Here is a 25,880-nt window from a genome sequence, read left to right as displayed (position 1 = left end):
TATTCACTTAAAAAGTCAGCAAAGGAGCAAAAATTGGTTGTTGTTATATAATTTCCATGCCCCTGCAGCTGTCCTAAGTACTTCCTGAAAACAGGTATTTTGGATATGAAAATCAGGGAATCAGACCTATGTGATACAGACTGAACCAGTACAAGTCTATTACCTTTCTTGGAAGTTGCATGCAAGTGTGTCAGTGCAGGATGTGCTACTGAAATTGGTATCAGAGCTCTAATATTGTGAACACTATTACATACTTGATTCTGTGCTGAATGGGTTAGATATGCCATATCTGTAACATGCCACAGTGAGAAAGGATCCTTACAGTCTAAGGAAAAAAAATAAATCATGAAATGCTAACTGATACACAGTGAAGCTGTATTACAAAGATCATAACTGATTAATACAGTTCTCATTATTTATCCAGTATTGGGATGTCACATTAATGCCTCTAGAGCTCCTTGATAGGGAATAATAAAAGTACCAGGCATGGACCCAGTATGAAAATGGCTACTTGCCAAGGAGAAAGCATACAGCAATAAAAATACTGGCATGATAACAGTTTTGTTACTTGGTATATTTATTGATTCACTATCTCCAATTCTTCAGATTTCATCTGCCACGGTGTTACAGGGTCCCTGGCTCAGATGTATCTTTTTACTTGCCAAAGCCAAAAGATCCAGGAGAGGAGGTACAGATACTGGCTAAAAAAGCCTTTTTGTTTCTATGTAACTGCCAGTGAAAAATTGAGTTTCACAGAAGCATGCAGAGAAAATGAATATTCCCTCAAGCATTTAATCAAAAATCTTTCAGCTTGATTTGAGCATTTCAGGCTGTTTATATTTTTTTTACACTGCACCTTTTCTCTTGCTTTGTGTAATATCATAAATTGTTTAAAATAAGATCAAAAGTATTAATGCAAATATATTGTGTAAATCATAGGTTTCTGATACATCAACTCTATGAAAAAAGTTAGATTTATAATCACAAAATAGAACCAACTAGTAATAAAACTGGATTCTGAACTACAGCAGAAGAAGGCTTGCTTCAAATCTTAAGAAACCCTTTTCTACTCTAAATCAGACTTCTGAATACATGATAATTTAGATTTGAGATTCATTCACAATTATCATTATATGTGCCAGGAATTACCTCATGCTTCCAAGTCCAGGATAGAAAAATCAAAAAAGAAACAGAAAAACTAACACAGATTTCTCAAGGAAGTGCCCTGAGCTTCAGTCACACACTATTTACTTATTTTCCAAAACTGTAAAGAGACAATACTCCAGAGAGTTGTTGTCCATTTTGTAGATGAAGTACTACAGTGTAACTTACTTTGACAGGAAAATTAACTGCTGAATATCAGGTTTCCTCCATTAGTGCCAACTCCTGGCAAATATTCAATAAAAACTTAAAGCATTTATTTGAATTTTCTGTAAGTTCTATTACTCAAAAATGATCACTGCATCACATCGCTTAGTTTGAAGAGTGTCTATGAGGATGTCTGCTTAGAGTATTTCTCCTATTACCATACTTCACTTGGTGACTACTCATCCTGACATGAGATGTGCTTCATTTCAAAGATCCCAGTCAAAATTAGAAACACAATACTACCGTCATTTGTGTGACAAGCCTTATCTTTGTCTTCCGTAATTAGCTCTCACTTTTATTCTTCTCTTCACCTTTCACATAAAGTTTAAATCCCCTTTTCTTTAAAAAAAAAAAAGGCAATCATAATCCTAGTTAGCTTTCATATTAATAATCCATCTATCTTTCCCAGCTAAAATTATTAAAGTTTTGCAGTTACTATAGACAGGACTTTTTTATTCTAGTCCTCAGATACTTCAAATTTTATTTCTGGCTCATGCAGTTCATTGAAAATACTCTATTCACCATCTTCAGTAATCTATATATTATGAAATCTTAAAAAGATACACTAGTCATATGTGTTTATTAGGTTACTTCAAACATACCAACAGACTCTTTCTGAAATTTAGTCTTCTTTCAAGACTTAAACTCTCTAATCCACTCAGTATTGCCTTCCATTTGATTATGGTTATCGCCTCAATGCTCCCACCATGTTCTCTAGTGTAAGTAATGAAATTTATTTTCATAAGTAACCTAACTTATATCAAAATATGGAAATGAAGTCACACCTTGCCTTGGCTAGTTATCCCAGCCTTCCAGGATGCCCTTTTCATTTGAATTCCCACAGGTTAACAGAAACTGTCCCATTTTCTCATTTAAAGTTCTCCTTAAAGTGGGCACAAATTCCAACTGACAGAGCTATACAGCTTTGGGCCCAAACCACTTTTCCCAGCCCCATCAGAGCCCTTAAAAGTGGGCTTGCAAAACTGCAAGCTGCCTATATAATTGTAATTATTTGGAGTTTAGATTATATATTGTACACCTGTAAGCAAACACATACTTTAAAGTAAAAAATGTATCATGATTTAATAATCACTGGCAGAATGCAAAGACATTTTTACTTTATCATCCTAATTACTGTCAAGTAACACAACAAGTAGTGCATATTGCATTTGATAGAATATTCTTTGAAGGACTGCTACAACCAATTTTAACTGATCTCTCCCGCACCTGCATGAAGAAAAAACTTATTTTCCTAGATATAACAGCCCTTTTAGACATTCTAAAACTGTGTTTAATACCTTGAAATTTGCCTCTACGTTGTGTACACAACCATGTGGAAACAAACAAATGTACCAGGCTTTAGACAAAGAAAACATGAATACCATAAACTTTACAGAAAACCCTCCTACTTTTTATGAGCATTCCCTATATCTTCTATGGTCTAGATTTCTGTTTCACAGCTTTCTACTAATAAAAATGTTAAGTTTTTGACTCTGCTTTGGATGCTGCTGATTCTTCCTTCAAAAAATTTTAAGTGCATGACTGCAATCCAGTAATAACTTCTAGGGGTTTTTTTAGTTTTAAATAGTCCGGCACTCTTTCAGTTTTCCCCCCTACGGTTGAAAAACATGTCAAAAATACTGAGAGCAAAAATAGATTTCTGAACATGATAACTGAAGAAAAAAATACCACCATATTCAACAATTTCTGGACAGTGATTTTACTTTCATGTATTTATTATGCTGCAGTGGAAATCACTAATGCTGGCATCATCTATATAAACTTTCAGAGATAAATGATTGCAAGTCAGGGAAGTAAGTGAAAACTGCAGCAGAAGGAGGACTTCTGCATCTCTGAAAATTTAAGACTATGGAACACTGCTTAGGTGGTGTATTTAACAGTGGTTGGCTATAGATCAACATGGATACCTAGAGACACAAATCTTTTGAAGAAAAAAATAAACCAACTTCTTTGTAAATGCATAAGGCGAGACTACACAAAGAATAAGATGTGAAAGTTGCTTGTTAACCCATGGTTCTAGAGTATGGAAATCATTTATGACAAACACCACTGCTCAGAAATGCTGGTGAGTACTTTTCATGATTCCTATACTACTGAAACTTTTGCTTTTAATTCATCACCTAGAATTACAAAACAAAACAGAGGGACACTTGATTGAAACAGAAGGTGCAGACAGTCCTGACACAGTGGATATACACACACTGTTACAGCTTCCAGGACTATGTACCTGGCTATTACCTCCAAAGGAATTCTACTTAACTCTGGCAGTGCAAACATGCACATCTGAAAAGATGCCCAGTCAAAACTTCAAACTGGTTTTAATGTTTTCTTCACAATTACAAGGGGAAGAATGGCATTTTAATAGAAAAGAATTTCAAGGCTTATACTGCAGATTGTTTAAGGACACTACCATCAATCAAAGATCAGAGTCCTAAGTAGGAACTTCTATTCTTATAACATAGCAGTAAAGTGACAAGAACAAAAAATACATACATTTATTTTAGAATAAGTAACTAAAAATTAGTTGGTCACTAATAAATTTCAGTCAATTTAAATGTCTTGAACATACTATTTTTTCCCATGCTTTGATCTTTAAATTGAGACAGCTGCTTTCTTCTAGTTGAGGAAATATTATACATTCCTGCTTTGCTATGAGTCAAAAATCAGCTTTTCGGACGAAAAGAGGTAAGACATCAAACCTAGAGGGAAGAGATCTTGGGAAGATTTCTCTCATTCTAGAAATATCTCTAGCTGAAAACAAGACGAAATATTTTACATAGAGAGCAAACTCGTATCCCTACAATCTCTATTTAGGATTTTCACATACAAAGAAACAGAGAAGCTTAATATAGCTGTATATAGCTGAGAATTTTTTCATTTCCAGTGTAGCAAAAAGAAAAAAAACACACAGTGACTATCTGGATCTGAAAGAGTAGAAAAAAGTTTTAAATATCAGAAAATAGGTTTCTCATCCTCAGATTTTAATGTATTAAATACTAGCTGTTTACACTGCTACCAGTACTTACTAGACCACATTCGGACTTCTTCTAATGAATTCTTATTCAATAACTTTTTCATTTATTCTCTTCATCTTCTTTCCTCTTATGCTTTGCTGCTTTTTTTGAGTTGTCGCCATACAAACATTAACAGTAAATATTATAAATATTTTTTCACCGAGCTTTGAAAAGCCAGAACACTGTTGCTCTTCATTTTATTGAGCACCCCCAAAAAATCCCAAAAAACCAAACCAATACACACAAAAAACTACCCCAAACCCAGGCAAATAAAACAAAAGCAATCCCACCCAAGAACAATGGTTCTCTATTTTGAAGTGCTTTTGCTTCACAGAGAATAGATAAAGAAATGAAAAGAAGTATTTTTAAGCAAAAAATTATATTATGTAGATATTATCTTGTGAAAGAGAAAAGTCTTCTGAAACACCTTAACAAATACTTGCTGAAAATAAAACCCAACTGCTGAAGACCTGGTATAAAGCCTGATGCCACTCATACACAATCACTAGCCCTGCTGCCACATTACAAAACAAGCATGATGAAAAATGATGTGCCTAACAAAGAAGAATATAGTTTAAGAAAAAGTGACAAGTCTAAGGGTTGGAGTGTTTTCCCCCTAAAAACAAGCATTTTGTAAGCAGGAGGATGCTATTGTAATGAGCTAACATGACCCACGATATTAAAGATAAAAGAAAATACTTGTAAACTTTATGTAAAATTGACTTTTTTTTTTCTTTGTCTCAGCTACCATAAAAAAAGAAATGAAGTGCACTGGTTTCGGTTTCTAAAACACTCAGATTTGATTACATAGTTTATACATGTCCAATCGTGTGCCAGTCATTGGAATTTCTTAAGTTGCAAATAAAATTTATGAAAGTATTTATAAAATATATTACATAATTATTATCAGATGTGTGTTATAGCAAACAGTATTTGCAACTTAAACATTTCCTTGTTTATCCCACCTACAAAATCTCTTACATTTAGAGGTTAAGATAATGCTGAAATATTAACTGAAATTTCCACTTGTCTTTCATTTCTTAATAAAGCTGCCCTATAGTATAGTTTATGCATATTAAAAAAAAGGCCCAAAGATAATAAAATGTTACAAGTTAAAATTTTCTGACTTCAGTCTCAATTCATATTAATAGAAAACAGCCTATTCTAGTTAGCAATTACTGTGTAGCAATTACATTGAAATCACAATGAACTTAACTATGTTCAAACAATAAATCTCTTAGAGTACTAGTTCTATCCACTGTTATAATACAGTCATAACTATGCATTAGAAAAGACAAAATCGCTTTCATCTTTAAAGACAAATAAAATGTCCTTTGAAATCAAACACCCCCTCTAAAGATATCAGCCACTTCACTGGGAAAGCTTTGCAACCTAGGCACTTGTACCCAAGAGAGTGCTGCCAGTCTGCAGGCTGATGCCACTACAGAATTACAGCTCACAGTACATTATCAAGGCCTGCTGTGTCCTCTGAGAAAGGATGCTCTGCTGGCTGAACTTCCCAATTTACTCCCAAAGGCAGAAGAACAAAACTTCCAAGACTATATAGCACATGTTTTAAAAATGTTCTATAGAGACACGGTTGTATTTATTAGCAACTTTAGCATGTACTTATTTAGATTAGAATGAATACTTAGTTCCTTAGTTTATAATTAATACCCCAACAAAAAAAACCCAAACACTACGAAATCTATTAAAATTATGGGCAATACATTCAAGAAAAACAGCTTAAAAACAAAGCTGCCCACAAGTAACTCAGACTTGAGAGCTACGAAAAATCTTCTGAGAAGGACTAAATAGTATATCAACCACACTGCATATGGACAACATGAAAGGGCTTCACTGCTGCCAAAATTTAATTTACCATCACCATTCCCCTTGAAACTGCACATTTTAACCATCTCTAATCCTGTAGACATTGACTAAACGGATATAGCTATATTTATAAGTTTGAAGTTATTTAAGTATACAAAGAATTCCATCTTTGCTGTTAGATGAATATGAGGAATTTTTCTTCTCTATTTTGTAAAAAGCCTCAATGTCAAAAGATTTGCAAGACTGTAAACCAGAAAGAATAAAAATTTATTTGTTCATCACTTGCTGACATTTTGAGTGGGTGAAAAAGGGTACTTGGTATGTCTTTTTGAATAAATAATGTTGTGATCAGAATCTATAATCATAATTAAGTTCCACTTTTCCTTCCTATTTCCTGAATTTAGATGGAGGTGGGTGGGAAGATGAGGTGCAAGAAAGGTGAATAAACCAGGAGGGCATAGTGAGAAAGTGGGACTGTTTCTGCTACATGATGATTAGCATTCCATCTGCTCAGCAAGCCTGGCTTTACCTACAAGCAGCAATACAGGCTTTAAGATAGTCCTTACTCTGAATCAATTAAGTACTTTGCTTTCTAGAGTAGCTTTATGAGAAACATTTAGCTTTTACAGTTGCTTCTCCTATTGTATATTTCTGCATTCTTCAGTTTTCTCCCTTTAGACAGACTGACCTTTCATAGGAGTTGGATCTTTATTTTGTATCAGGCAGGTCTAGGATGAATACTTGCAAGAGCCATGTCAATTCACAACTCAAACAACCCTCTTTGGATCAAAATCTGAAAACATTAGGCATCTCCCGTTCTTTTTTACAGAACAAAGAGCTACAAAAGACTGATCAAATTTGTCACCTGTCTTTCTCTTTCAACGAGACAAGTTTTACTCCTGCAAGGTATACTTAAAGAAAAAAAAAATCCAAAAACTTTGGTATACTTCCTAATCCCTTTTACTTTACAAAAATATCCATCATCTGTCATAAGTGTCATCTCTTTTTTTAATGGATAAACCACTAAGTCTTCTTCCTACTCTGTTAACTTATTAAAAAAATAAAAAACTAGGCAAACATACTCTTCTCTAAAAAAAATACATATTTTACCAAGTTCCCAGGAAACTTTTAATGGCATTCCAGACACTTTATTTCTTCCTACAAAGAAAATAACACAATATGCATTTGTGGTTTTAGCAGAATAGAATCTGGAGGAGAAACAACACTATGGCAGCAGAAACTGGCAACTGCTGATTGATCTTTCTGCCTGAATGCAAAAAAATAATCCTGTATGTCTGGACTGACACTTTCTAATGAACAGACAGTACTATTTCCTCTGATTTTTCTAACTTTACTGTCATTTGTGTGAGCAAGCCAAAACTGGTGGAAAAAGAGGAATGAAGGAAAGGAGGAACTGGAGAAGATGAAGGGAAATAGGTAAGATGGAAGATAGTGACACATTATTCACTGGAACTGCCACTTAGTTTACCACACTCAAACATCCCACAATTACAGCAGTCTGCTGTAACTTTAATATGAATAGATCAAAACAGTTCAGCTTTGCTCTGTATTAAGTCCATCATGTAACTGTATGAGAAATCCTATCTCTATGTTTTGATAATTCTTTGTGAGAACATAAGAGATAGGAGAGGAAACAATCACAAGTTAGTCCAGCTTTAAATAAGTTAGGTCTTTAGTGGAGCTAGAATTTTTCCCATACTCTTGTTCATTTCTCCTGAAATCCTGGCACATGACATTAGCAGCAGGAATAACAAAAAAGGTCTTAGATGCTATTAATGTCTAAACTTACATACAAGGTCAGTACAGAAGTGTCCTTAGCAATTTCTGAGTTAGTGAAACATAAGCACTGTTAGCAGATGCTGAAGTTTCAACTGAATTTTCCAGCGCAGGCTACCAGACATGTGAGCAGTTTAAATGGACTACAAGTTATAGAGCTCGCAGAGAATATCCTCATGAGAGAGTAAGGTAATAATCAAACAGCTTTTGTACAAATGTCTGATTATTCTGTAATTATTCATGTTCTGCTTTTATCTACCGTGTGAGAAGCCACCACTATATTCAATGGGACAAACTGCAGGCACTAGTCCTAACAAGAATTCTGTGTGGCTGACTGGCAAAGCAGTAATTCCAGAGACAGCTATCTGGAAGAATCAAGTTAGCAGTTCTGAAGAATCACTGTAGTGTCACAGTACATGCTGCAGTTGGGACAGCCACAACACACAGAGTGCCACCATAAAATTTCAGAAGGCTTTAAGCATTCACCCATACAGAGTAACACCATACCACATCAGAAGGCTTCAGGCATCTGCCCATACAGAGCAACACCACATCACTTCAGAAGGCTGCAAGCATCTGCCCTTCTTGTACTTCAGCTCAAACTTTTATACCCCTCATGTTCATGCACTGCACCTGAGTGCCCTCTGTTCCCTTTGGTGGTTGGTCAGAGCCTCTGGGCACTCCATGGCTCATTGCTGTCAGTGCTGCTCACAGCTGCACCCACGGGGGATGAGGCTCAACCAGAGCCCCACTCCCAATTACTACAAACTGTGTACCCACACTATAATGACTGAGTATTTCTTTCAGCATTATTGCAAATATTTTTTCTTAAATTTATATAAATAACTTGCTTATATTTTAACTACAAAGCTATGCAGAAGTTTCACGATATATTTTCACTGCAAAACTTCAGGTAGATAATATCTATGTATAACTCTTATCCTCCAAAGTACGTAGTGTTTCAATCAAGTAGCCCTTAAAATCTGCCTACCAGTGTAGCTTGCTCCTGACGTATTTATAGATTTCCTCCTGTTCACTTAAAAAATAAAAGCAATAGCAACCATCCTCAAAAGAAAAAACACTGCACTTTTTCTAGTTTCTACCTTGAAAAGGAAAATACAACCAAGCAGGTAATGCCAACTAGGTAATGCCTTTCAGAATGCCAACTAAAATCAACAAAATTACTGAGGTAAGTCACATATACACTTGCCAAGGTGTGTTCTTGTTTTGCATTCCAAACAGTATTGTTCAAACAAATTTTCAATTAATTTTCATTTCCAAATAAATCAATACATGTCCTACTTAATTGTGTCAAATTCCTTTTTTGTATGATATTTCCTTCTTGAAAAATTTAAAACTTGCCTCTTCAGAAGGATAGTTTCAAATTTTTCTCAGAGGTTTCAGGGTTACTTTGTTTTTAAAAAAATACTGTTCATATACAACTAACCTTTGTGGTTTTCTATCTTACTCAAAATAAACAACCTTTCCTATAAACCAACTTCCTCTACAAGTTGTAACACTGCCACTAAACAGCAGAAGTTTTACAGCTGCGACCTTTTAATAACTAGCTGAGATATTACTATTAATTTGGATCCCACCAAAGCTAAGCAACTACCTCAGGTTTTTTCAAGAATAGGTTGTTTTTTCCTTTTTAATTGCTAAGAGAATCAGGACTGGATGAGCAAACTATCTTTTTCAAGCTTTCCTCTAATGACTCTAATACACAGCTCTGTCAAAAATCTGACATCTACATTCCTGAAGACCCAGAAAAGGAAAAACTGAATGACATGATTGTAGTCCATACTGATTAAAATCTCTTGGGCAAGAGTTACTCCAGTTTCTCACAGCAATGGATTAAGTGTGCACAGTCTGGATTACAGAAAGAGGGTTTAGTATCTTCCTCCTGAACTTGGCCAGCAAAGCTGAATGGTATCAAGGAAAAAAAAACATTGGATCACTCCACTCTACTTTACAAATTCACAATAATAAATCGTAAGCGTCAGCAAACTGACTTCTGACAGAGGTACATACAGTGATAGTTTTTCATAGGAAACACTCAAGTTGGCTTAATGCAAGGATCACTCAGTGCCCATTGACTATACAGTCAGAACTACTGAATTTCTAGAAAACCTCCCCCACCAAAAAAACACTTTGAGAGCTAACAGAGACAGTGGTATCCAGCAAGGTCTTCTGATCTTTTTCAGTTTTCATGACTTTTCAACATCACCAGCTCCTTAAGAACAGCATGCTCCTCTGTTATCATCAAATTACACAAGTTCCATATTGTTGTCTACTTATTCGTGAAAGTTTCATACCTTCTTGGTGTCTTCTAATGGGCAGCTCCTCAGAGCACTGACTCTCTCTTCCTCACCAAGTAGCCAACCGACTCCAGTTCCTTCTCAACCAGCCAATCCACTTCTTTATTGCACTCTTTTTCTCATTGGTCTCAGCTGTGGCCTGTTAAAGTCAGGCCTGTTCCTAATCTGTGCTAATTGGCACAGCTGCAACTCCTTAGGGGTGAGATTACTCTCTGCACTATCTTTATTTTCTTAAATTCTATCCCCCCACACTCCTGTAGTTCAGCCACATGAGCAGACTAGGGTACACTTTCAGTACAAGTTTATCTTGTTTTGAAGTTCTTCAGTATTCACTCAAGCTCACCACTGATACACAAAGAATCCAAAAAAAAGAACAAGTAAAACTACAGCCTTTCTTTTACCCCCAACCTTTAAATTCATTGTGTTCTGCTGAGCTGCAGACTTAAGACAGCAAGTACTGAGAAGCATCCCAAAATGATTATAGAGATGATGCTAGGCGGGACAAGTTTTTGCAATATACCAATTTTCAGAGGTAGTTTGAGCGGCTTTCATTCAAACAGTAAAATATATGGACAAACAAAAATTGTAGATTCTGCTAATAATTTTGAGATCCATTAAAACTGCTATTAGGATATTCAGATAAAACGAAAATCAGATTGACACTTAAGTGGCGTGCCAGAATTCAAACCTAACATACACTAACATTTCAGGGAAAAAAAAAAATCTACCCATGTTTAAGAGATCATGATTCCCAATAACCCATCTTTATGTATTTCAAGTGCAAAATGTCAATTACATAATTGCTGTCATTATTAACCCATATTATTATTGCAGTATTAATATATTTAGGCATTTGAACAACACATATGAAGCAGCTATTGTAAAATAGTAGCTATATGCAAATGAAACAACAAACTTGCTTACTCTAGTTCCTCATGCCCTTGATGTTATTTACTACAAACACTGCCACACTACATAGAAAATTTGTATCAAAGATAAACCTAGCAATATAACAGCTGATTTCTGACTCACACATACTATGGCTATTCCAAAGCGACAGTATGTATACCAGGATTTCTCACAACTGTAGGTCTGTTACTTGGATTCTTCTCTACTACAAACTCAATGTTTTCCTCCCATAACGTAAGAACTGCACTTACGTTCTCTGATTATTGAATCTCTCAGCTAACCTGTGAAAGAGACCTTGGGAGCACTTCTGAAATTCTCCAGAAAAAGCCACCCTTCAGACAAAGCGCAGCAGGGAGCTCTGGGTAAAAACGAGTCCCACTGTTATCAGGATAGATCTTTATATTGATTATAGGCAATAATCATTATGCTATCTCTTCAGTTCTTACTTGTCATTTGTGAAACATTTATATTACCTTCTAGTAAACTGGCTGGCACACTTCCAGTGGTAACATTTTAAGACTATCTGCATTTCAAGGTGTTTTTATCTTGACTAAACCCTTCTGCAAAGGTAATTTTCATGTAGGAAAAGTGCTTAGTCTGAATCACAAAGAGAAAACCCTTTTCTAGACTTCCAAATTTGATTCTTCAAAATTCTTTACTACTTTTCTTATGTACACTTATAATTCTGGTTATAGCATAGAAATGCCTCAGAAACCTCCTTTCATACCTCCTCCCTACAAAAAGCAAGTAATAATTTTACTTCACACACATTCACCCATATTAAGACAGATGAATTTTACAGACTATGCTCATTCATCTCAAAAACCACAGCTCAGCCCCTTATTGTTATAAAGAGAAATAAACAGTACTTAGCATTTTTGTTATGGCTTATAAACTGAACCTCTTTCTTGGTTTGGTAATTAAGCAAAAATCTTTATTTATATTTGAAGCTCAAGCACACAGAAATGTAACAGAGCAAATGATCATATTAAATTGGGCAAGATACTTCATTATATGTGCCATGACTAAGAACTGATTGGAAATGTATTTTTACCCCCACATATACATTTTTGAAAGACAGAAAGCATTTATTACTCACTGTGTGAGTGTGAGGGACACATATTAGCACCACAGAGTTTAGATTTACACCTTTTCAGTATCTTTTTTAAAGCGATTGAGGTGATTACTTAGAGGTCTTTGGTAGGACTGCTTGTATACAGGCTCCCAACATAGTCTTAATTTTCCTTCTTTTAAAAGCAGATTGCTAAACACTATTATTTGACAATGAAACATACAGAAACCTTTCCACAATGTTTTTTCCTAGTAAGATAGAGTTGTTTGAACCCTAGAACTCCTGTCAAGTTTCTGACAAAGTTCTCTGCCAGTCAAATTATAACCGTGAGTCTCCCTGACACATTAAATAAAAAAAATACAGTCTGTTTTTGTAACCCATGTTAGAATATTGTGATAATAGAAAAGTGGCTTATACACTTCACTACACTTATTTCTGAAGCTATCATTCTTCAAGTACAATGGTTGACATTTACTAACAATGCCTAAATGCTAGAGCTTTTATATCCAGCTCTGACATTGAATGCCTGTGTGTCTACAACCTTAGCAATCAACAGCTTTGAAAGTTTACCGAGTTGGAACCTAGATTCAAGTTCCTGCTCACAGAATTTATCTGTAAATTATATAATGAAAAAAAAAAAAAAAACCAACAAAACAAAAGCAATCCAGTGGTGCATCCATGACGTCCTCTCATATTCACTGCATTTTAGACTGATTATTTCTTGGTTATTTCTCTCTCAAAATTACTTGTGCTGTAAAAACACTAACATGCCTTTTCTGTAGGATACAGGAGTTATTAATTAAAGATGGCAGACTGAAGCATCAGTGTTTCCCCTGTCTGCACAACCCTAAGCACTAAGAAGTGCCTGCAATCACTGTTACTGTCCTTTTAAGGAGAATAAGCACCTCTCATAAGCATTTACTCCTACAAGGACAACACGAGATTTCTGGCTGTTGAATGAAAGACATTTGAAATGTACAGCCCTCAGTCTTCCAAACCCTAAAGAGATGTGACATTTCAGAATAAACCCTGTACACCTGACATTTTCTCTCCATCACCTTGCTGCAGCCACTCCAGGAGCAGCTAGTCTTCTGACCAGACCTCAAAAAAAAAACTCTCCATGAAGCACAGAGAGCTGAAGTACTCTAACCTGGCAGACTAGATTGGACTGCTTTATTTCCCTGAATTAAAATGCATGCCTGACCATACTTGTTATATCCAGAAAAATCCTAACCATACACAACAAAAGCAGTCAGTGACAAATATAAATTTATTAAAGAGCATGATCAGCTCATTTTGACACTGGCTTCAGCACACTATTGAATGTGGAGAGCAAGAACAGTCAGGAAGTAAAATATCTTGTAAATCAGCATTAAAATGACATTATAATAAAGTGATAAAGGGTACCTGATAAACAAGAGGAAAAGCTATTCAGACTGTAAAGCAGATTCAATTAGCTTCTCAAACCTGTGTAGTAACAAGTTTACCATTACTCTGTAGAGAAAATATCAATGACAGACTGAGAGGACTATAGAGCCAGTCATCACCTGTCTACATATATACCAAGAAATTGATTTACCACATTGCTGGATTTCAACCAAATAACCGGCCAACCTAAGAAAATTCCTCACAATAAAGCACCTTTATATGATAATTTAGCTAGAAGGTAAGATATATGTCTATTACATAAAGTGATTATTGACTATGAGAAGCTTTCAATTTAGCAGAAAATTACTTTGTATGAGAGCTCTCCAGAGCTAGTGACAAAGGTTACATTTTGCTCTTTTAATGCACAGTAAAAGAGAATGAGGCTTCCACTGCCCTACTCTATATCAAATCATAAAAAAATAGAAAGAAAGTTGAGTAAGGCTAAAAATCTTCACACACATTTTCACATTCTGTCCAAAAGTTAATTCCCTCCACTCTCCCCTTCTGCCCCAAAGGAGTGCACTGCAAATAAAATTACTTGCATCTGAAATCCACTGGCAGTATTTTTCTCACCAGCTACACATGCACTTGAACCATGCAGACTTCATGTTAATGAAGATGCAAAACTCACTGAAGTAATAAGAAATTAACATACTAAATGTCGTTAACTGTAAATCAAAAATAAACAATTTAAAAAGATTAAAAATTATATTCTTCGCCAATTTAATTATAAATTATTTGAGTTTTTTTACCAGCTGTACTACAAGAAATTAAAATATAGAGGATAGATAGGACGATAAGAGTCTGATAATTGAATCTAAAGCTTGTTACCTTGAAAGATTAACAAAGGTTTGAAAACTTAAATCCATTTACAAAAAAAAAAAAATTAAAGAACATATTTATGTCTTTTATTTATTGATATCCTAATATCTTCAGGGAAAAGGGGGGGGGGGGGGGGGAATCAAACCAAAACTTTCAGAAGATTAAAATAATGAAAAAAAAAAATTACTGGTCCAGCAGAAAACTAAAACTTTAGCTTCCAGTCTGGTGTAGTCTTGCATTCAGCATTTTCATAGTGGATTTCAGGCTCAATGTGCTAAGAAAATATGTGCATATAAATAACTTTTTTCTTTTTGAAGAAGCTTTTTCATGTCCTGGATATTATTTAGTTTAACAATGAGATACTACTAGAAGTGAAGGAGTACATATCCAGAGTAAACATGGCATTTCTTTTAACTACAGATGGCTTAATGAAAAAACTCCTGAGAAAGAAACTGAAAAGAATAAGGCATTTGAAAACTACAAAAAATGTTAAGAAAAAAATATTTTCAACAGTTTTTCATCAGCAGACCTAGCCAAAATACATGTTGTTCACACTGTCAGTCCTCAAATCCTGTAAACCCTTACATAAGCAATTAAAATTAATTCTCATTAAAACCTACTTGTGTTTAGCCACTTTCACAGAAGTGACAATAGTAAAACATTAAATAAAGACAAGCTACCACTGTAATATCTACAATACGCAGTATATTTGATAGCTTTTGTTAGTTCTGAAGACCAGGGAGGAAGCTGCAGTAGAAAAATCACACAAAAGTACATGCAATTTTTACTTAGCAGTGTTACACTATCCTTGTACTTCCCTGAAAAAAAAAATTATTATAATGTAAAAAGACTGATTATTGATTTTGAGGAACTGTATAATACAATAGATTAATTCCACACATTACATAGCATAACCACTAAGAAGACAGTAAATGCAGAACTTAGACAAGGTTTGGTATCCTTCACAGAGGATGGCACAAAGATGAAAGCTTTTGTTTTGTAAAAGTTCATTATAATGACTTGAATGTCTAATTCCAGAAATACCTTGCTTATGACACATTTTTCCCCCATTTACCAGTGTTTCTACTGTGGTTATTGAGGGTTTTCCAAAAAAAATATTCCTATTAACATTTAAACTTCTATTGTGAGTCTCTTCAGCATCCAGACTTGGCAAGCTTTAAACATGTAAAGACATTTATTCACCATCTTTGAGTACAGAAGGAATGTCAGGAAAATGCAGAATAACTTCAGGAAGGGTTTTGGTTTTTTTTGTTGTCAACTTCATTTGTTTCTCCTTTGAAACTACTGGAGGTTTAGTATGCAATATTATATTCTGAAGTTTACACTTTACTGCGTACGCTTTGTCACTGGAGATATTTTACAAACATGATAGGCATTTCAAAAACGCTGTCGTATAATAAACAAAGATATCTTCACTGCACTGAAGAAATAAAAACAAGGTATTCACTGAAATGCAAATTGACATTAAACCTAGAAGTGGCCTCCCAAAAGTAAGATTGAGATGAATTACCACAACATTGATGGAACAGAGTCTTATACCTATGCATCCAGTGTGCCTCTTTCCTAGGTAAGCTGACAAGTGTTGCATGTGGCTAACACTCTTTACTGGCTTCAAATTGGCTTTCAGGGAAAAAAATAAAGAGCAATAGGCTTATAGGTGTTATTCTGAGCAAGTGTAACTGCTGAGCACACCTCTTAAACAGATCATAATTTGTATACCAAAGAATAAACAATTCTGGTCAACAGACAGTATTTTAATCTGAAAAACACCATCTAGTTTTCTCATCCTTTCCTCATGATTTATTCCTTCTATGAGAAACTTAAGAAAGAAGAGCTGCTACAGAGGTTTCACAATAAATATTTTTCCAGATTTCCAAGTTATTCACAAAAAAGACTGTCTGAAACAGATTTGGCTCCCGAAATAGCAGTTTTGGAGTATTTCTGTGAGGAGGTAAAGGGCAAGGACACAGTCAGACAAAAGATCAGAAAAAAAAACAAACATTCAACTCACAAAGATCAGGATACAGCACTCAGGGCTGACCACAGTGAATTCAATTACAAGTTGTAAATGCAGATAGCTACAATAATATCAGGAATACAGTCACACCTGAGAAACAGGTGCAACCAAAACAGAAGACCAAGAGGCAAGACCTGTTGGCTGGCTGGAGAAAGTCATTGTAGTAAAGAAAAACAGCAAGAGAAAACTTCTGTAGCAAAAAATTACAATAGCTAGCCGTACACTGCTTGTACTCTACACCAAGTTATTTATACATAAATAGAGAATAGGATCCTCAGTACATGATCTGAAAGCCACGAAATTCTCCATACAAAACAGGTGGTAGGATGGTGCAAGGGTGAGTGAAAAAAAAACCAAAACCCAAACCCGAGATAAAAGTGAGAAAGTTTAAAGGTTAACTACATTTTCTGAAGTTCCAAATAGCAAAACGTATTGTTATATGTTTTATTAGATCACTACTTACATAAATGCGTAGATTTTGACAAGACTGGGGAATCTTATGTCCAACAAGTAATGAGGATGTAGCAGAATCTGTACTCATTAAATGTACATGCCACATAGCACAAGCGCCCTGATCTGCTCTTAGACTAGGTCTCTAGGTCTTATGGAAGACAGCAGATAAAAGATAATAAAGAAACCATCTCAAAACCTTCTGATTACAGAATATAAATGTTACCAAGCATGAGGCAGAAGTTCCACAAATCTTTCTTCTAATCACAATGGTGGCTAAAGCAGATTCCATCTTCACCTCTACTTTGCACCCTTATTTGCACCAGCAAAACTAACTGGAGGCATTGAAGTAAGACAATGTGGTTGAAAATGTTTTGCGGTTTTGTTTTTTTTTTTGGTTTTTTGTACCTCAGAATTACTAATCTTAGATCAGTTGGTTGTGTGTATACTCCTCTAATTCAATTGAAAAGGGGCTGTCAGAGAACAGAAATAAAAAGCCAAAGAATTTGTAGAATTTAACTTTTCCATCATGAAAAACATGTATAGCATCAAGGTTTCAAATGTCATGTACAGTTTTTGAAAATCAGCCACAGATACTCAGTCAGGAAAAGAAAATATTCTATGTGAAAGTTTTATAATGAGGAGGGGAAAAAAACTTTGGAAAAATACCAGTTTTCCTCTCACTAATAAATTTCTCATTCACCGCTCAAAGATAACTCTCTGTAACTCTTTACCATTATGAATCAAAAATTCAGAATTGTGAATGGCAGAATCATTCACATTATTACTCTACACGACACTAGCAGCAGTGTGAAATTGAGTGTGATCATAGTACCAGTCAATTCTACTGGTTCAGGAAGTTTTCAGTTTAGGTCAGTTTTATCTTCTGATCCTCATCCTTCAGTCCCACGGTAAAGAAACCAGACAGAGAAAAAGACAGTAGAATGAAAGACTTTAAAAAGAAACAAGGGCAGAAAATTGTAGAAATTACTAAAAGCTCTTCTACAAGAACACAAAACCCATGCAGCATAAGGTAAACTGTGCATATAAAGAGTAGCTCTCCCCCACCTAGCTGAAACTTAAAGAAGCCTCATATTGTTTAGGACATTCACTGCATGTCCTCTAGGAGGTTATCAAAAGGTCTTCAAGAGATAATCTTCATACCAAACTTAGGTCTTACTCAAAAAAAAAAAAAAGAAAAAAAAAAAGAAAAGAAAGTAACAGGATTTTCAAATGAAAATAATTTAAAAAAAAGAAATCCAAACTTTTCACATCCCCCCCACCTCCGTCCCTTCCCTTGGTGACTAACCTCTTTGCCCCAAGGACTTCTGACAAGGTGGTATTTTAAAGCCTTCACTGCTTTCTACTTACCACTTCTTTTCTTCTTTAGATTAAATCCAATCCTCAATCCTTCACTTCCTACTAAAGAATAACTACTTGTCTTCTCCCCTGATTGTTTTAACAGCTGGTGCTTGTTTGCCAATCAGTCTCATGCAATCTCATTCTCTTTCTCTAGTTTCTTCCCCACATTTTTGCATGACAAATCAGAAAGCATATCTGAGAAAATATTAAGTATTTACTAGTGAGTCTGAGGAAGGGTGGTAACACCTGACCCTTATTCTAGCCTCAGTGTAGCTATTCAGCTATTGCTGAAGTCAACCCTAAGTAGTCAGTCTTTAAGAAAAATATAAAGTCAAATCTTCATTCTTGAGCACTTTACAACAATCTACAATTCTTTTTCCCAAGGCCACATAAGCCACAGTAAATCTCTTGCAAAGTGAAGTAAAATTAATTAGTTTTGCAGCTGCAAATGAACATATTTTACTTCCTACTGAAATGGAATAGGAATACATTTGCAGTTTTGTCTGAAAGGCAGCTAAAAATCCAATTAAATTAGCAGTATCTTTTAAGTGAATGGACAGTACCTTCTTGCCCATGGTACCTAATTCACAGGCTATCCTGTGCCTGCACCCTAAATGAGCAGATTTGCTGAAATTAAAAAAGATAGTATGAATCTCTACTGACTACTGCCTCTTAACTTCAAAGCTTGATTTCCCCTTAGACCATTTTGATTCTCATCAATCTATTTTATCCCTTTCACTGTAGGAAATAGTTAGAAATACTTAAAAATCATGCTGGTAAGACTTGTATGTTCCTTGAATATAGACTTTTATTTCAGTCTAAAATTAGGGTTAGCAATCTCTGCTGTCCAAGAAAAAGCTATACCCCAATGATTTACAGGGGTTAGCATGTAACTGAAACAGTATTTTATATGGTTGCTGAGGTGGGACTCATTGCAGACATCCACCAAAATGAAAATAATATTTTTTCAAAAAAGAAAAGCATGAAACAGACTTTGCTTCCACTAAGATTATGCTTCATATCTCCTGTTATATCAAGCTGTAATCCTAAAAATAGAAGCAGGCCTCATCACCAGATTAAACATGTATACAGCATCTGCAGGAACCAGTTTTGAATGGGTTCTCTCACTCATAAATCAGTGCAATTTCTGATAATTTTGCTAGCAGTTCAAATTATTTCATCTGAAATCATACAGATAATGGTCAGTCTACCATAAAGGTGAATAACATCTTTCAGAGCTGAGTTGGTGGTGTTTCAGTCCAAACTTCAACAAGCTTCACTCCTGCTGTGACCCATGGGCAATATCCACTGTCAATTACCACATACTTCATCCTTTCTTCCTCACCCAACTTACTCTAAAAGTGGATAAATACAACCTCCATCCTTTCTGGCTGGCTGTCTTCTCCTGATTGTGCCCTGCTCCTTGCCCTTGGAAACAGATGAAGTTCTTTTGAACATCATTAAGGCTACATCTCAATGTTACCCTGTCCTAAGGAGAACAGGCTTACATCCCAAAACCACAACTTGGTGGGAGCAGTACCTCAGCCAGAATGATGTGCCACCATATATTTCTTGAGAGATGAAATCAATTTCATTTTTAACACCATTTTAAAGATAGGATGACTCTTAAATACGCAGAACTGTCAATGCTTAGGTGTCTGTCTGAAGGGAAGAACAACTTGACCACTTCTCCCCATGTTCAAAATGATCCAGCTATTCCACAGAGGTGCAGATCACACGTCACAATGCCATATTCTGGAAAACAGTTCACCATTTTTGCATTCTTTTACCCTTGGAGGAAGTAAAAGCTTCAGCTGGCAGAAGGTAGGCCTGGCCTTAAGTATTGGTAAGAACTAGGACTGTAGCAGAGAGGCACCATGTGTGTGACTCCACAGATTTCTGTAAACTGTCCTCGCGTTCATTCCATGAAGAGAAAGAGATGCTGCTCTCATTAGATTGCTAAAATATAAACATGATGACCAGATTTCTCTGGGCATCTTATAGGGCAGTATTTAGGACTTCTGCAGAAATACTTGCCATTGAACAGGCAAAGTTAAAATATTCTTGTTTGGTGAAAGTATGTTTGCTTAGGCATAGAACTTCTAATCAACAGGAGAACATTATGCTGTTTTAACATTTGAGTCAATTTACATTACTGCCTAATTAAAAATGGAACATTTAGCAGCTATTAGAAGAGACATTCTCAGGAGTTCTAGATTTCATCAGAGCTTCCAAGCAGAGTTTCTTTCAGGAAATACTTCACAGTGAAAATCTGAATCAACAAAACTAAATTATCTTTGACTCAATTTGTATTTCTAGATGAAAAGTATTTCCAAATATTCCATGCTGATCTTTCTAATGCTACAAGACACTTCCTGTGTTTTAAAAGACTCTTTGCAAAATCCATCTTATTTTTTAATAGATGGAGTCCAAGTAACTTGGGGTAGAAGGTGCTAGATCAATTAAATCTCTAAAGAAGTTTGTAAAGCAGTGTCTCTTGCTAAGATAATTAAATAAGACTGGTTTCCACACAGAAAACATATATAAGCACATTCAGGTATATAACAGTGCATGTGTGCGTTAAATGAAGAACACTTTCCTCTGTTTGATAAAATGTTAGTCTTCAAAAAACCTAGTTCTTGGCTACCCATCATTAAATTAATGAAATCATAGGGTCCACATGTAAGGCTTGGTTTCTTTACAGACCTGAATAAAAGAATACAATTTCAGAAGTGAAAACATATTCATGACTTAAGAGAGCTGCAAGTTAAGTTTCGTATCAAATTATCTTTATTGCACGAATGAAAGCATAATTTAGTACTTTAGTCATTCTGATAATTTGCAAACTGTGACTCACCTAAGCCTATAAAATGTTTTAGTTCGTAACTTCAATTGCTGTCTTTAATGAAGTAAAATGTTGCAATAACAGAAAAAAAAATCTCATCATATGTAAAGCAAACATATTTTAAAAATCCCCAAGTACTAGCTTTCAGAACTCTCATTCCAGTATCCATCAGAGGTAACTATTATTATATTATTTATTATTATTATTATTATTATTATTATTAACTACACTAGAAATATTCTCAGATACTAAATTTCACAGACCCTCAATGCAGTAAACTAACATTTGGCTTGTTTCATAAGTATGTGTTTTACCTGGTATGAGTTGCAGCTGTAGCTTCCAAGTCAATCATAGGGTATTTTACTGTTATGATAGAGGCATGTCCAGAAGCTGACATTCCCTCTTTTAAGAAGCAATGTATGGTAATTGGACAAGATTTAAGGAATTCTTTCCCTTTCCCCCAGTATTAAAACTGCATTTTCCAGGATTAAAATTTTCTGGTTTATCCATCTGGAATTGTCAGTTTAGTAAATACAACATTTCTAGAAACTGTATATAAAACTCTGGCATGCATTTTTTAGGTAGTGGCAAAAGAGCAGAAAGGAACTTTCATTCTAGCAAGGACCATAAGTTTAACATCATTTTAGCAAATGGTAGGGTGAAAGAAAGATTTCAAGTGCTACAAATTGGAAGCAATATAAAAGAATATGCTTAATAATGCTAGGGAACCTTCTTGCACAGATTTGCAGAAAGAACTGGGAAAGATCAGGTGGAAAGTTATATGTTATACATGTATACATGAAAGTTACATGTTATACAGAAGAAAGGTATCTGTGTTTCACTAGAAGGATTTTAAAAGAAGAGTTAATTTTCTTGTAAAACGTATGATGGTATCATCTTAATACAATATGTGGAAAATATACAAATAACCTCCTGCCCACCCAGCATTATACTATTCAGTATGTCATGGAGAATACTTTTTAATATTCCTTTTGTCTCTGAGTTGTGAGGTTTTCGCCCTCAAAAACCCCTCTACAGCATCTTCTCATACTCCATGTTTAATTAAAGACACATAACAAATCCAGATGTCAAGACATCAGTGATTTGTAAATCTCTGATAACACATTCAGCTATCTATTTATCAGCTGTGTGCAAAGTCATACTTTTGTTCTGGAGAAAATCAAATCTTAACATTAAACACCATCTTCATTTAAACTAACATTTTTACAGGAACTGAGGAAAAATCCAGAAGTTCTATTGTCCTGCTTTTTTAGAAACGCTCGTTTGGACAGCATAGACTGGAATTGAGGTTCAGAAGTCAGCAGCAATGCTCATAAGAAATGTTTGAATACTTTGGTGTGCAAGAATAAAGGAAGTCTTTGAGAAATGTATCTATAATAGTGAAAAGAGCAAGGCTGGGATACAACACAAAAAGATTTCTAAGTGACAGCTGTAGCACCCAAGACAAGAAGGAAATAAATTAGTTTCACAATTATGAATATAACTTCTGTGAATCTCACCATTTTCACTGACTTGGGAGACACATGTTCCAAGCCCTTTCAGTATTTAGGCCAGCATTTCAGGAGCCTCTTTACGCATTTTTATACCTCAAAGGAGACACAAATCTATACTGGTGACAAACCCTCATGATTGACTCATGAATAAAGCATAGGTATATAAAAGTCCAGACATACTTTACAATTTTAATTATGTGCTATTCTCTACAGTACCTCTTAATATAGAATATCCTATTTAATTTGTCATGTTAATCTCTTATTAAATTCAATTTCTGGCAGTTTCCGTAAGTATATGTCTTTGATTAAGATAATGGGAAACATTTTGTCTCTGGAAAAAAAAATACCGCAAACGTAAGATTACATTGTGTTGCTTCTTTTTATGCCAACTTTATTACATTAAGAAAACTTTTACAACAAAATGCAACAAGTTTATGCAGTCCTTGTATGTGTTTCTCATAGAACATTTTCAAGTTGTGCAAGAAACATGAGAAATGCGAAGAACCAAGAGTTCTGAAAATACAGTTTAGCTTCACTGTTGATTTACTTATCATTTTATTACTGAAGTAAAGTGTTTAACCTGGAATGTTATTATTAAAAAAAAACAAACAAACACCTTAGCTGTTTAGTTATAAAAGGATGACAAGAAAAGTGCTGTTGCACCATCCGATATCCAGTTTCCACAATATTAAACAGCAATTTTTTTCTGATAAGTATAAATGGCACAAAGAGACATAGAATTCAAGTATTAAGTGGTTAGTATCATAAAATTCAAGTTCAATTATCAATTCAAATTATGTCAGTGGAAGATGGAAGAAGATTTCACTGGACAATATGTGAAATATTGCCACCCCTTCGGTTTGTTTCACACATATTTCTACACCATTTAGCCTTATGTACCTATTAAAGGAAAAGTGATGAAAATCCAGCCTTCCCTTAAGCAATGCTCTAAAACTGGGCAAAGGCTGTTCCAGTGCTGCCGGCCAAGCTAACACCTCAAGCTCTTGCAGAAGTGTTACTATCACTGTAACATAATTACTAAACATTCTAATACTCTATTCAGCTCCCTAGAAGAGTGGAGCTTCCTATTTTAAGAAAACCCGCCCATTTAAATGTCATTAACTATCCAATTAGTACAGTCTGTTCCTTGCTAGCTGCAGAGTACTGGGATAATAATTTAATTGTTAACCACTATTGAATAATTTTAGCAATTACATTTTTATACATTCTACGATAATTAAGACAGAATACCCCTCGAATCTGATCATTTCCCAATACTCAGCGACAAACAGAACCACGATCAATGGTAGAAAAAACACGCGAGTGACCAGGGCTGAGGCTGACACCGCAGGGCACCGTGCGCACCTGCAGCGCCCGCAGGAAGGCGCGCACCGCCCGGCGCACCCGCTCGCCGCATGCACCTGACGGACCCGGTCCGGCCGCCGTGCCGCGGGCTCGGGGCTACCGGGCCGCTTCGCACCGCGCCTACGGGCTCCGCTCGCCACGCTGCCTAAGCCGAGATGAACCATCGCCGCCGCCGCTCCCCACGGCTCCACCTGCCGGGCGCCCGCGCCCCGCAGCACCGCCCGCCCGCTCTCTCGCTGCCTTCCCCGCGGCGCCGCCACCGGGGGCGGCCACGGCCGCCCGGCGCCCCGACGCGCATCTTCCGCGCAGCACGGTGTCCGTCCCTCCTGAGCATCGGCAACTTTCTCTCCTTCCTGAGAGGAGGCGTGCCTCCAGGGCTGCTGCCAGGCGCTCACAAGCAGCCGCATGGCACGGGCTCCCCGCAAGGCAAGCCCCTGGAGGCGCTGGAAACAAAGCGGGATTACCTAAAAGGGCACAGGTCTGCTCGCGGCCGCCAGGAGCCCAACGCGGGCGGGAGAGGCGCCCTCCGCCCGGCCTCCCTCCTCAGGACGGTGCCTGTTGCACGGGCCCCGCGGGCTCCCCGCAGGGCAAAAAGCAACTTCGCTCCGCCGGGCGCCCGCGCCGCCGCCGCGCCGCGAACTCGCGTGGGGAGAGGAGCCCCGCGCTGCGGCCCCGAGCGGCAGCAGAGGCGAGCGGCTCGGACAAACCCGCTCTCCCGACAAGGCTGAGCTGTGCTCTGCAGAGTGGGACCCCCTTTCCCGCTCCCCGCGGCTTCCCTCTGCGCAAAACCAATTAACCCCGAGCGCTCGCCCTCCCGCAAAAGGCAAGACAGAGGGTGCGGGAGCCGACAGGAGGCAAAGTTTGATAAATGAGCAGCTCCTGCAGTGACAGGTGACTACGGAGCGGAGGCACCCTCCGCCCCGGGCTGGGCAGAAGTGCGGCAAAGAAGCACTCACCTGTCCGTTGCCCTCCGGCAGGGCGGAGGGGAAGGTGGGCAGCCGAGGGACACAGCCCCGCGGTCCTCTGCCGTCCGTCGGCCCCAGCAGCAGGCAGATGCCGGGCAGAGGGCCCGCAGAGCAGCGGGGCCGCCCCGGGCAGGCACCCGTCAGCGGAGCAGGTGAAGCGGGGCGGTCGCCGCCGCTGGCAAGCAACACGTTTGGCTCTGAACTTTGCAGCTCCAGTCACAAACAAACAAATAGAGCCCAAGAAGGACCTCTCCCATCCGATCCCAGCCTTCTCAGCAGCCGCTGCCTCTCTTATTGGTGCGGAGGTTATTTATTTATTTGATTTCTCCCCCCTCCTTCCCCTCCTCCCCTTCCACACACCCCCCCCTTCCCTTTCACTTCCCCTATCCCTCCCCCCTCCCCGGCCTTCCCTCCCCTCCCTCACGCCGTGCAGACAGCCCCGGTCCCAGCGCGTCGCACAGCGCAGCCGGGCTGCTCTGCGGCCGGCGGCAGCGCCGGGTGCCGGGCGAGGGGCGGGCGCACCGCGGGGAGGCGGGAGCGGAGGCGGGCGGGAGCGGGGCAGCCGCCGCACCGCTGCCGGGCGATAGCGGGGAGCGGGCGGGAGGTGCTCCCGGATGCCCCGTCCTCCGCACCGGGCAGCGGGGGCGGGAGGGCGATCCTGCTGGTCACCGCAGGGACAGGGCAGCCTGGCAGGGGATGACTGGTGATCGGGGCTGGGGAAGAGGGTAGCTGGCGTGTACCGGGCTGCTGCCGCGAGGA

The 25,880-nt window shown here is 37.5% G+C and overlaps 1 protein-coding gene across 4 annotated transcripts in view; it reads right to left on the bottom strand.

Annotated features, from left to right (window-relative positions):
- The window catches only part of TENM3 (teneurin transmembrane protein 3), a 1,290,895-nt gene extending 1,265,441 nt beyond the window's left edge, over positions 1-25,454 (bottom strand). For all 4 annotated transcript variants that reach the window (XM_064417780.1, XM_064417778.1, XM_064417776.1 and 1 more), the window contains exon 1: positions 25,113-25,454. The gene's annotated coding sequence lies outside the window, so the exon portion shown is untranslated. The remainder of the gene's footprint in view (positions 1-25,112) is intronic.
- Positions 25,455-25,880: the final 426 nt, after the last annotated feature.

The sequence above is a fragment of the Passer domesticus genome, chromosome 4 (assembly GCF_036417665.1).
Source record: "Passer domesticus isolate bPasDom1 chromosome 4, bPasDom1.hap1, whole genome shotgun sequence".
NCBI classification, from domain to species: Eukaryota; Metazoa; Chordata; class Aves; order Passeriformes; family Passeridae; genus Passer; species Passer domesticus.
This window is presented reverse-complemented; position numbering and strand designations above follow the sequence as displayed.